This window comes from Sciurus carolinensis, chromosome 4, assembly GCF_902686445.1.
Source record: "Sciurus carolinensis chromosome 4, mSciCar1.2, whole genome shotgun sequence".
Lineage (NCBI taxonomy): Eukaryota > Metazoa > Chordata > Mammalia > Rodentia > Sciuridae > Sciurus > Sciurus carolinensis.
Genome location: NC_062216.1, coordinates 108,075,965 through 108,089,809, shown reverse-complemented (window position 1 = coordinate 108,089,809; position 13,845 = coordinate 108,075,965).

The following is a 13,845-nucleotide window of genomic DNA, read 5'->3' as shown; positions in this document are numbered from 1 at the left end:
CTCCAATCAGGTAAGGCTTCCTCCAATAGGAAGAATGAGTGTTAAGAAAGAGGCTGGGAGGCTGCGAGCCACAGAGCAGGGAATGATAGCTCCTTCCTATTGGGCTGGGTCATGTGACCACTCAGGGCCGTTTTATGATCCTGTGTATCCCATCAGTCCCCTTCTCCCCCCTCCTGCCCCCTCCCCGCAGCTGGTGCTGCTTGCTGATGCATAAACTACAATCAGATCATTTTATGCTTATACTGTCTTAGAGATTTTTATGAAATAGTTATTTAATGTGCTTTCATCCCTAAGATAAATGATTCCACCCAGAAAACATGTTCTCACTAGCTTCTTCTACCAAATAGCACTACATTAATCAAAATAGTAATGGTTTCAACACTTTGGATTTTATTCCCATGTATAAAAGAAGGCTAGAAGTCATTCACCGAGCACCCCTAACTTCTGTTGTTCCAAGCGTTTGAAGTTTGGCTACCAAAGTTTTAGCCATCATATCTATGTCCAGGCATCAGGACCGAAAAAGAGCAAGAGAAGGTCTTTTCCCTTAGTAAGGACACTCCCTGAAAAGAGTACATAAAACTTCTTGCATCTCTGACCAAAAATTTGTTACATCACCACCATTATATGCAAGAAAGACTAGAAACAGTGGTCGGAGCTGGTACAATGGTTCCAACAAAACACTAGGGTGCCGTTATTAAGGAAGAACAAGGTATTGAGTGGCAAATAGCAATCTCTGTCATATCCCCTTAATCAGAAGGGGACATAGGTCTTAAAGAAAGATTACAGATGAATACCCCATAGGACCTTAGCTTAATGCTGGTTTCTTGGATAAGATGCAATAGTATTTTCTGTTAGGTTGGTAGGTGGTGGTAAAATATTTCTTAACCTACTACACTAATAATAATTCTTAATAATTTAATTTAATCATCACTCTATTTTAGCATGGTTGAAAGGCTGGGCCCTGGGTCTGAAAGACCTGAGTTTGCCACAACTTGCTATGGGTATCAGGTAGCACATATTAAAGAGTTTAATAAATAGGTAACAAACAGTTAATGCCACCACCTTCCTCTCTTCCTCTCTCCCCTTCATCCTCTCTCCCTCTGTCAAGATTCTGAGTGCCTGCAGAGAGACCTCCTTGAGATGGACAGCTTCACAATTACTTTTCAATGCTAACTGTGTCTGGCTAAATCCAAAAGGATATTAAGCGTGCCTGGGGGACCATTTGCTGACTTGTGCACATAATCTGGTTGAGGTTGCCTAGGTCTAGAGTTTTAAGTAGGACAACTCTTACGTGAGGACGGAGGTTCAGTAATAGCTTAGAAAAAAAATGCCCTCACTTCTAGCTCTGGACCTAAGGGGCTGTCTTTTTAAAAAAGTAAATGTACCAGGCTTCTGGCTAGGGAGATTGTAGGAAGAGACTCAAGAGTGGTTTGGGTTGCCTGTGCCCTCGATTTTATAAAAAGGGCACATGGTTTCAGAGGCAGACCTCTGAAAGGCTCTACATCTGAAAGGAAGGCTCTACATCCTCTTCAGCACCGGGCAATTCCCATCTCAGCTGTATCTTTGGAAGTTGTTGCCTGAATCATGTAAACCACTGACAACAAAGAGCAGAAGGGAAGCAGTTTTGTAAAACATCTGTATAGTGTCCACTTCAAGTAGTAGTCGGGGGCGGTGGGGAAAATTAACAGTTGTTTTGACAGCCTGAGTCTTTAAGAGGAGGCACTAAAAAGTACTTTCCACATGGTTAAATACAATTCCTCCTCCTGGTTCAGAGTTAAGTTGTAACAATGGTTCATTACTATATACAGGCTACTTTATCTTGACGGTGCCTTGGTAGCTCACATGGGAGGATATTAATCACAGAGGCCTTTTGAGGGTTGGGTTGAAGGATTTTTTTTAATAGGTTTGACATTTAAATGATGAGAGTACCCATTAAAATGTTGACAGCCTCATCACATACGAGGGATATTTATTAGCTCTGGGAATTTTGGGGATTAAACATAGGAGTGATTTTGTGGATTACCTCTTTACCAGATCCTTTTATATGGGGAATGGGGTCTTTGCTCACTGGGAGGTAAAGGCAGGAAAAGAGAATGGTCTAGTGGGTTTAGAGTAGGACTGCTTGGTTCAAGCCCTACCTTGCAAAGCAGAGTGACCTGGGTAAGTGTGAAGGGTCCTCTAAGATTCACGAGAAGCAATTTTGGGTGTCAGGCATTGACTCAGTTGTCTCGCTGTGCTGTGTTGTTTAATTCTCATGCTGACTCCATGAGGTGTCCTCTGTTCTCTTTGTATTCACATGGAATGCTTACACCTTGAAAGTTATAAAAGGCTGTGTAAGACTAAGAAATTACTATTTATAACTTTTATGAGTTATTAAAGGCTGCGTAAACCTGAGAAATTTTTTTAAATTTTTTTATTTTTGTGATGCTGGGGATTGAATCCAGGGCCTTGTGCTTGCAAGGCAAGCACTCTACCAACTGAGCTATATCCCCAGCCCCAACCTAAGAAATTACTCTTGTCTTCATTCAACAGAAAGAGACCCCACAGTTCACAATGTGCCACAGAGATTCAAAAGGTCAGAGATGGTTGAGAGGGGAAAGGTTTCTGCAATAAGAGAAAAATAGTCTTAGTGTTATAAAAAAAAAAGTCAAGGAAATAAAATCCCATGTAACGAGAAAGGGAGTTTGAATCTGTGCAAAGCTTGCTTGCTGATGCATAAACTACAATCAGATCATTTTATGCTTATACTGCCTTAGAGATTTTTATGAAATAGGTATTTAATGTACTTTCATTCCTAAGACAAATGATTCCACCCAGAAATGACATGATATTATGAATGATGATATGACAGGCAATTGGATTGGCTGACTCAACTCCATTTTGAGACATGCTCCTCTTTGTCTGTTTCTGTCCTAGAGATCAGTTCAGGGCTTGCAAATTCCACCCTATGAAGCAATGGGGAATGTAGCACAGCAACCTCCCACATAGTAGCTTGGACTCAGGTTATTAGCTCCTGGAGGGCTGCAGGGGTCTGCCAACCTGTCCTGGTGACTTCCTCGCCACTTCCATCAGACAAATCCAGGGCTTGAGCACTTTTAAGAGTAAATGGGTCTGCTCTTAGACAAAGAAGAAGACCTACGTGCAGGGTCCAGAGAAGGATGTGAGATAGCACAACCATGACTTCATTGCCCCCAAATCACACTGAAAGGGTTCTCCCTCCCACAAGTTCTCATGGAAGCTGCTCCAGATTCTCTCCCACCTTCTCCTCTTTGTCATCTCCCAGCAACCTCCTTTCCCACTATCCCTTCCCTTGCTAAGACCTTTCTTCCCCCTAAATTGTGCAATCTCTGGGCCCAGTCTTCTTAAAAGAGGAGAGAGAAAATGGTCAATAATGTACTTATAACTTAATTTTTTCTATTACAATTCAAACAATACAGAAGTTCAAAATAAAATATTAACACTCGTTCCTGCCCTCTTGTCCCTCCATCTCATTCACCAGATGTAAAAGACTGTCTGTAAAAGGTGGCCTTGGAACCTTCCAAACTTTCCTCTATTTAAATGTTATCTTCAATTTCGAGCTTTGTATGTAGTTTGAGCAGAGATGGAAAAAAAAAAAAAACTGATCTTTCAGAATCTGTCAGCAGTGTGTGCCTGTTTTTCTAGGAAGAGACTGCTCTTTTGTTGGGAAAACAAAATGCTTTCATGGGCTTTTTGAAAATGCAGAGCCTAGTCTGCAGGGGAGAGGTGGAGACAAGGAAGCACTAGGAAGATTTGCCTGATGTCCTTTCTGGGTGGAGACTGGGATAACCCTGGCCCCCCCTAAGAATCTTTGGAAATATCAGGTAGGTCATTGGGACTGGGAGTCTACCATCCTGGAGGAGGAAGGTTTGAATTATTCTATCAAATTATTCTATTCGGATGCCAAAGAAGGCTAGGGAGGAGGGACAGTTGCAGTTCCTGCTCTGCACCCTAGCATTTCCCCTCACATTCTCTCTTAGACATCTTTCTCTGTCAGACCTTAAGAATGAGTTCATCAAAACTTTCTGGGACGAGTGAGTGAGGTGCCAGTCTAAAGCACAAGGGTACGGCTCATTCATTGATGAAAATAAGTGGATATCTGAGCAGATAAGTCAATTAACTTTGCTTCAAATGTAAAGGTCCCTGAAGGATCTGGAAGTGTATTTTAATGACCTTTCTAAGGCCAAGCGGAGAACACAGCAGTAGGCCCAGACTGAGCCTGTCTTCTCTTCGAGACTTTAATTTTCTCCTTTGAACAAAAGGACAATGAGGCATCTGATGGAACAGAACATGTTACATGGTTGTTAAATTAAATGTGAAAGGAAAAAGACTGAGGCTTTTAAAAGGAGTGCCCATCAACAAGAGGCCTCTGCAAAATTTTTGCCCAATCAATATGGGCTCTGTTTTGGGCTGTGAAAAGTCCCTCCAGAAGAAAGGCTTGAGGTTAACTGAGGTCTGTTGCTGGGCCCCATCTTGACACCTTTGGTTTGTTCTCTGGACTCTGCCCTTGGCGCAGTTTTCCCTTCCTTTTTATACCCCTTGTCTTCCTCTAAAGTCCCTGACTAAAAATTCGCCTATTGCCCTAATTCCTGAGACCCAATTACAATGAACAGATGGTTCAATTTGGAGTTGAAAGCCTGAGTTTGAGCTTGGGTTTTGCCATTTAAATGGCTATCTCTTTCATTTTCCCAGAGGAAGGCAGTAACAGATCCCTACAATCCTTGGAATGACAAAGGGTGGACATGCTTCATAAATTCTAAGGGGTTTAGCAATGCAAGGGAGCCGAGTGAACTTAAGCATTCAGATGCACAGCCTCTCTTACTGTGATTTTGACTTCATAGAAGGCTGCCTCTGGGCCTCAGAATAGGTACATAAGAATTGGTGCTTTGAAGATTCAGAAAAATGTTTAAATCTTCCCAGCTCCTGGATCTGGCAGGCTCCTGGGAGATCATCAAACTAGATGAGTTCTCCTAGCTCATTTTATGGGTGGGAAAATGGGGGCAGTAAGTGTCCCAAAGCAAAGCCCCAGTCCGCGTGGAGCCAGGTCTAAGTGACAGGTTACTTGATGCTCGGTTCTGTGCTCTTTCCTCCATTGGGCATGCTGGTTTCACCCTGTGGTTTCTGGTTCATCTTGCGGAGAAAGTGAGTAGTCCAGGCTATCTCTCCTTATAAACTTATATCTAAGGTAACTAATGTGCTGTCGTGGCTGGCCACCCAGCACCTACACGATGAGGTGCTTTCAAGGCATTTCTAATAGGTAAGGTATTTTCTTGGCAGAATGTTGGTTTCAGCTCACCTCCTGCCCCCATTAACTTGGGAGACAAGGTGGGAAAGGAGAGGCCTTGGCAAGACTGTGATAAAGAATGAGTTGGTCTTGGGGCCTTGTCCCAAGTGGTTTGCTTTCTCTGCAGTGCTGCTGCTTTCTCTTTCCTCCTCCATCCTCACTCCATTTGATTTTGCCTCGTCACCCGGAGACATCATTATGAGAAATTCCTATAGATTCAAACCTCTCGCAGCCCCTTCTCTTTGTGCAAAGGGGCAGTACCTCATCACCAGCTTCTATAGGGCTCTGCTTGGGAAGATAGTGCTCCAAACTCTGAGATGTTAAAGACAATGATGGTCCAATGTCTTTATTGTTCCATGTGATAACTTTGCATATAGCTCTGGTGAATTTTATTGATTGTAAAACAATATAATGGCAACAATAAATGAAAAAGCAAAAGTCCCGCCCACTGTCCCACCCTCTAACATGCCGACTGTTTCCATCCTTTGAGTTCCTTGCTGCTCTTTGTTCATATGCTGTGTGTTTGGCTGAGAAGTAACTCATAGTAGTACATTTACAATTCAGTCCTCTACTTTCATCTGGAACATTCTATTAGTTCACCATGTTACTGCCTAGATTTCAGAGTCATCATACTTAATCATAATATTTCATACCATTGGTCTATCACAATTTATTTAACCCCTCTCCCAGTTTTGTATGTGTGGATTAGTTCTGATTTTCCTTCATTAACAGAAATACTGCTTTGAAAAATGGATACTTTTGGTTCCTTTCTTCTTTTGAATTATTTTCACAGAATAGACTCAAAAGAACTGAATTAGTGAATCAAAGAATAAGAACAATTGTTGGGATGTGTAATTTTTTTTAAATTAAAAATTTTTTTAGCTAACACCTACCGGACTAGGCTCTGAATTCCTCCGGAGGAAAGTCGTAGAGTTTGCATTCAATAAATTCAATATCTGGTAGGAAAAATACCTGTTTTAATAATCACCCCCATTTGTTCAGGGTTGAATGTACATTATACTACCAGGTATTTGCATATTATATTTTTAACTTCTCATTGTCACCAAGGAGGAAAATAACAATTACCCTCCTATTTTGCTGATGAGAAAACTGAAGTTGAGAGAAGTGAAGTAGTTTGTCCAAGATCGTACAGCTGGTAAGAAGCCAAGCTGGGATTCAACCTGGGTTGAATTTAATCTGACTTTAATGTTCATGGACTTCCTGTTAGGCTACCCAGTCCCTCCTCCTACAGTGTAGATATTTACTAAACTCTTCCCCAAATGTGTAGTGTTGTAGTTTGTCAACAATATGAGTTGTATTTCACCTCTGCTCTGTCAGTGTAAGGTATGATTATCTGCCTACCCCAAATTGTAGATTTTTCAGATGTAAAAACATAAGTATTATTGAGCTTTTAAAGAGTAGCTTTCAAGGTCTTAACTGAAAGGATTAACAAATATGATGCTTCAGAGAGCACGGAAAGGCTCTCCCTCAAACAGTACCCTGGAAGCTGCTGATTATTCCCAGGGTTTGGCCTTGATAACAAGGGCAGAGCTGGCTCACATGGATTCTGCAACTGACTGTCCCAGATAATGTCATCTTCCCTAATATAAGGGGATTTTGTGGGATGTACTTAATCATGATGAGATTTCAATGGCTGTAAAGTTCTTTGGCTTATTGCACTGTTCCTGGGCATGTGAGCAGCATCATAAGGCATTTTGTTTTAAAATAATTTTTATTATACAGGGAATTCATATTTATTGTAGAAAAATTATGTAATCCAATAAACCAAAATTAGATAAAAGCAGTCATAATACTATCTCAGAGCTATATTGTCACTGTATTTATTTTATAGTATAAACCACACACACACACACACACACACACATACACACACACACATATGACTTCACCATACAAAATTTCCTGTGAATTTTCTGTGAACTGGATTCTGCATTCGATATACAGCATAAACATCTTTCCAAGTCAATAAAGATACTACTATAACATATCTCCAATGGCTACATGGTGCTTCATTGTGCCATAATATACTCAATAAATTCTCTGTTGTTGGATTTTGAGGTGGATTTCCTTCCTCAGCCTCAGTGCGGAAATGAACACTTTTACAGTTAAGTATCTTAGTCAGATTCTTAATAGATTTCTCGTGATAAATTCCTGAAGTTTCTGAGTCAGAAGGCATATGGTCTTTAAAAGGCTTTTGTCAGTATTTATAAATTATCTGCCACAAAGACTTTATCAGTTTATACTTCCCAAACTCTCAAACAACACTACATATAATAATTTATTTTTTTCCTGTCATTTTAGTAGGTATCTATATGATCTCATTTTATGTGGTGTTTCAATGGTTAAAATGAGATTGAACTGAAAAAATATGTTCAAGGGTGAAATGCATCTATTTTAGTATTATTATTATTTTAATTAGTGCTTTACAATTATACATAATAGTGGGATTCCTCAGACCATATTTGAACATGCACATAATGTACTTTTTGATCGATCTCATTCCCTATTACCTTTTTTCCCTCCCCTTCTCTCACTTCTGATCTGCTTTTCTACTTTACTGACCTCCCTTTTATTTTATTTTAATTTGCATTATAGTTAAATTATTATAAATAATAATTTAATATAATATTAATTATATATAATTATATATCATATTAACTATATATAATAATATATATTATATACAACCATAATATTATATATAATATATAATTAATATAATATGATATATAATTAATCTTATTCTATAATAATTAATAATAATATATAATTAATATTAACATAGAATTAATTATATAATATAGTAATAATTAATTATAATAAAATAATAATATATAAATATTATATTATAGTTAAATTATAGTTAAATTACAGTTAAATTATTTTAATTTGCATTATAGTTATATATAATCAGGATTCTTTGTGGTATATTCATATATGGACAAAGCATAAACTGGTAGGTGTCATTTCCTGGTACTTCCCAATGTCCTCCCCTCTTCCCTCCATCTCTGTCCCCTTTCTCTATTTTATTGGTCTCCCTGTATTTTTGTGAGATCTCTTTCAAAAATTTCTTTTCTTTTTTTCTCTCTAGATTCCACATGTGAGAGAAAATATTCAATCTTTGACTTTCTTGGCCTGGCTTATTTCACTTAGCATCATGTTCTCCCATTCATCCATTTACCAGAAAATGACATAATTTCATTCTTCTTAATGGCTGAATAAAACTTCATTGTGTATATATACTTCATTTTCTTTTACATTCATCTGTTGATGGGTAGCTTGGCTGGTTCCATAACTTGGCTATTGTGAATTGCACGGTTATACATTGGAATGCATGTGTCACTATAGTATGCTGATTTTAGTTCTTTTGGATGATTTTAACTACAAGTTAGACCAAATGCATTTTTGAACTTAACATGTTTAGTTACATTAGCTTCAATGAACCATGAGATATGGAAGCTTTGATTATAATAGGGTTCTTTATGAATATGGCAGCCAGGATGAGTAACTTGGAGAGAAAAAGTTACAGGAAGAGATTTTTCTAGAAGTAGGATTTTAATGTGCTGCTACAACTGGAATCAAATTACTGTTGAAAGAAAAAATGGTAAGAATCAAACTCTTGGGCTTAACCTGAAAGACCTTCAGTAGCTGTGAGTTTTGGAGTGCAACACAGCTATCGATTAATACACCTAAGAGGGCCAGGTGCTGGTGACCTATTCTGATACCATTTCTATTTGTTGGTGCTTAAATTCAGCAATCTGTTGCCAAATGTTACTTTCTTCTCAGGAGAGTCACACATTTTAATTAGGCAAGGAGGGAGTGGGATGTTCCATTGCCTGCCAGATGACACTTCTGGCTAAGAAAGGAAATCACTAAAAACATTAAAACCATTAAAATATAGCTGCCTTTGTTTCCTGAAATGAAATCTCTCAAGGAAGATTTTACATTTTTCTAATGCTTATTTTGGTAAACTTCTTTAGAATTGTGAAACAGAGCCGGGTGATCCTAGAGTTTATAGCCACACATGGCTGAATCATGTTAGCAGAAATTAGTGTTTTTAATGTTCAAGACTGAAAAATAACACCAAACCAATACTTGCTGTTGAAGTCAAATCTATGATCAATAAGTATAAATTAAAAGTCATACTTAAATCCTACTCTCAATAGTAGTTGTAGCTTCAAGATGTGCAACTTTAATACTTACTTTTTGACACACTTATTTATTCACTCAAAAGACAGTTTTTGGCATCCAGTTTATGCCCGAGGTCAGTAAGCAGTGAAGATAGTAAGATATGGTTGTAGTTCACAGGAAATTATATCTGGAGAAGAAAATCAGACAGACAGACCCAATAAAACAAGAAGCAAGTACTGAGAAAGAGAAATGAAATTTAAAGTGGGTCTTAAAGGGAAAATTTGCTGCATAAAAAAATGAACTTTATGTTGTTGGAGTCACTCTGAAAAGCAGTATGGAGATTCCTCAGAAAACTTGGAATGGACCCACCATTTGACCCAGCTATCCCACTCCTCGGTTTGTACCCAGAGGACTTAAAATCAGCATACTAAAGTAAAGCAGCCACATCAATGTTCATAGCTACTCAATTCACAATAGCTAGATTGTGGAACCAAACTAGATGCCCTTCAATAGATGAATGTATAAAGAAACTGTGGTATATATACACAATGGGATATTATTCAGTCATAAAGAAGAATAAAATTATGACATTTGCAGGTAAATGGATGGAGTTGGAGAATATCATGCTAAGTAATAAGCCAGTCCCAAAAAACCAAAGACTGAATGTTTTCTCTGATAAGTGGATGATGATTCATAATGAGGGGTGGGTGGTGAGTGTGTGTGTGGTAAGATAAGAATGGAGGAACTTTGGATGGTGTAGAGGGAAATGGGGTGGGAGAGGGCGGGGGCAGGAAAGATGGTGGAATGAGACAAACATCATTACCCTATGTACATGTATGATTGCATGAATGGTGTGAATCTACATTGTGTACAACCATAGAAACAAAAAGTTGTGCCCTATTTGTGTACAATGAATCAAAATGCAGTTTGTAAAATTAAAAAAAAAATTTTAAAAACCCCACGTAAATAAATTAATAAATAAATAAAATCAACTTTATGTTTTCTTTCCTGTATTATGAATTCCTAAGACTAAAACAAGTTAAAATATACGACTTAGATTCTGCTGTTAAAGGTGGTTACCTCTTCAGGGTGGGGTTGATATGAAGCGGAGGAGAGGAACTTCCCTTGCCTCATGCTTTCCAGTTCTTATCCTGACTCTAATCTACTACTTTCAGGAGCTCACGGGTGCTGGGGTCTAGTCTAATGGGGCAGTGAATATTAAGAGGTTTTATTTCTGAGCTTAGCATATAGGACTATAGGAAGCTCCTCCGTTTCCTAGTTTTGACCAGTTCAGTTATACCCCAATGTACGTCTATCTGGGTTGAAAAAAGCCAATTTTATAGAAAGTATCATTTAAGCCTTAAGAGGCAATTTCTTAGTATTCATGAAGACCAATTTGTATTCGCAAGCTTTGTAAGTTGCTGAATGCCCGGAAGCGGGAGTCATCATGCTATCGTCTCCATAGTTGTTTATTTGGTTTATCCTCCATGAAGATCTGCTCTCAGAGCCTCGATAGCTTTTAGTTTACGATAGTGATTGTCTTGTGGATAAATTTTTAAAAATACATTTTGTCTTTCTTATTTGCAATAAATATTAGGATTATAAGTATTTTTCATATTATATGTATGCCTTAGTCCATTTTCTGTTCCTGTAACAGAATACCACAAACTGGGGAATTTATAAAGAAAGGAGATTTATTTCCTGCCGTTCTGGAGTCTGGGAAGACCAAGATGGAAGGGCTGCATCTGGTGAAAACCATCCTGTTGCATCATAATGTAGTGGAAGACATCCAGAAAGCCAGCATGCATGCGAGTTTAAAGAATCTGAGGCACAACTTGATTAAGAAACAAATAGATTATGTTTGGGCTGATCGAAGTTGCAACTGGGGAAAACAGGATCAAGCAGATTTGAATGTGTGCTCTGGAGTCTTTTGACCTTGTTTCAAACAAGGTCAAAACCACAAACAGGGAGGGGGATTACCTCAGTCATTTGTCAAGAATATAGATTACTGTAGGCAGGATGGATGTCTTGAAAGAATAGGAGCACACACTTTAAAGAATATATATAAAGAATCCTAAAAGATAGGAGGGCGAAAGGACAAGAACAAAGGAATTCCTGAGAAAAGAAGGGAGTCAGGGGCCAGATGACCCTGGTGGCTCCAGATGGGACTGGATGGCTCTGCTCTTGTGAAAGCCATAGCTCTAACTCAACCACCACAGGGTGTGGAGAGGTCGGGCCCAGTAGATTGCAATGTATGCTGGGTCAGGAACAAGCATCTACATGGGGTCAAAAGTTCTCTGAGGTAGATGTGGATGAAATATGGTCTCCCAGGTCACCTAGGCCTGAAATTTTGAGGGTGCCTCAATCTGCTTTGCCCTTTGAATTCAATTTCTTCTACAAGAGAAAGAACACAAGAAAGTCCAAGAGTGAACTTGCTTTAATAACCAGGTCACTCCCACAAAAACCAAATCACTTCCATGAAAATAGCATTAATCTACTCATGAAGGTGGAGCCCTCATGACTTCATCCCCTCTTAGAGGTTCCACCGCCCAGTGTCATCACAGCGATAATTAAATCAACGTGAGTGTTGGAGGGAAAATCAAGCCATAACCAAATGATTCATATATTGGCTAAGTATGGACTACTCATTTCCGTGGTGATTGTTTTCAAAGTAGTTGCTACGAAGAGGTTCCACAGCTTTCAGTAGGTTCTCGAAGGGTTCAGTGATCTCTAGAAGGTTAAGGTGAATTTCAGTCTGATAGATGCAGGTAGCGGAAGGTTTTCTGAGGGGAAGGAGGCTTCTTAAAAGCTTTGTGATTGAACCAATATGGCACCCCTTTGCTCTTCCAGGTCAACTTTGGCTATGCTTTTGAAGAATCACTGTATACAGTCTCTGTTGCTGCTTACAAATCATTGCTCATATTTTATTTGATTAGGTTGAATGGTATGAAATTGCTGCTATTTGACCATTTTTTACTTACAAAAATCCAAATTGTTTACACCATACATAAAACCAAGGACTTAGTTTGAGCTCTTTCGGAAAGTAAAGTGGAAATTCCTCTTGAATGTGCTTGTGACTCATCATTTTTCAGGTCTGTGATACTAAACATTTGGCGTGGTTCAATCACAACAACAACTAATCCTCTCTGTTAAGGAGTCCAAAGACTGACACCTTAGGGCAGTACTCTAACCCTGTGCTTCAAGGCCATCTGGACTTAATGCTTGGGTTGAAAGCCAAGAGAAGATAATTATTTCAAGTTCAAGACTTACTGGCTGTGCCAACAGGAACATAACATGCAGGAGCTGGGAAATGCTCTGTCCACTTGACTTGACATAGTCTGGTCCCTACATGAGTACTCAGTATAGGTTTTAGCCCCATAATTTGACAGGTGAAGAGAAACAGGAGTGAAGACGAGAGATATGCAATGTCACTAATTAAGAGGCCAGAACATCAATCCTTTGAAAAAAGATAAAGGGCTTGAAGTTCTTTAGCCTGGAGAAGAGGAGGATTGGAAGTAATTTAATAGCTGTCTCTTATTTAAGGCACTGCTAGGATCACTGCCATGGTTCTCTCCCTCAGCAGAAGCCTAAGGGGAGGTGGACTCCAGCTGCAGGAAGGAATGGTGTCTTCCTCATGGTAACGAAGTAGGGAAGGTGCAAGGTGACATTTAAAGTCATCTCTTCCCAAAGAACTGTGTAGAGTCTTAGCATCGTATCTTCAACATCATAGCTTCATTTCATCTTTTATCTTTAAAAAAATTTTTTTGTAGTTGTAAATGGACAGAATGCCTTTATTTTATTTGCATATTTTCATATGGTGCTGAGGATTGAACTCAGTGCCTCACCCAGCTAGGCAAGCACTCTACCACTGAGCTACAACCCAGCCCTCATCTTTTATCTTTAGCCAGTAGGACCACGTGTCTAACAGGGACCCTTTAAGATTTAGGAACAAACTGAAGGTCAGGAGTTTGAAGAGTCAGAGGACTTTTATGTGGTCTTAGTTTTCAGATGCTTGAGCTAAAGTTAGTCCTGGTTTTGGATAAAATTGCATAAATTGTCTGGATCTTTTTTCACCTACAGTGGGAAGTTGAATCAGGGAAAATATACCATCAAAACATTTAAAAATTTATTGAGATGAAATCCATACAGCATAATATTAATCAATTGAGAATGAATGATCCTGTGAGATTAGTACATTCAGAATATTGTGCAGTCCCCACCTCTAGTTAGGTTCAAACGTTTTCATCATTCCAAAGCAAAACCCCTTACCCGTCTAGCAGTCTCTCCCCATCTTCCCCTTCCTCCAGCCCCTGCAACCACCAATCTGTATTCTGTCTCCACAGATATATCCCTAGGAGTGGAGCTGTGGTAATTTTCATGCTTAAGGTTTT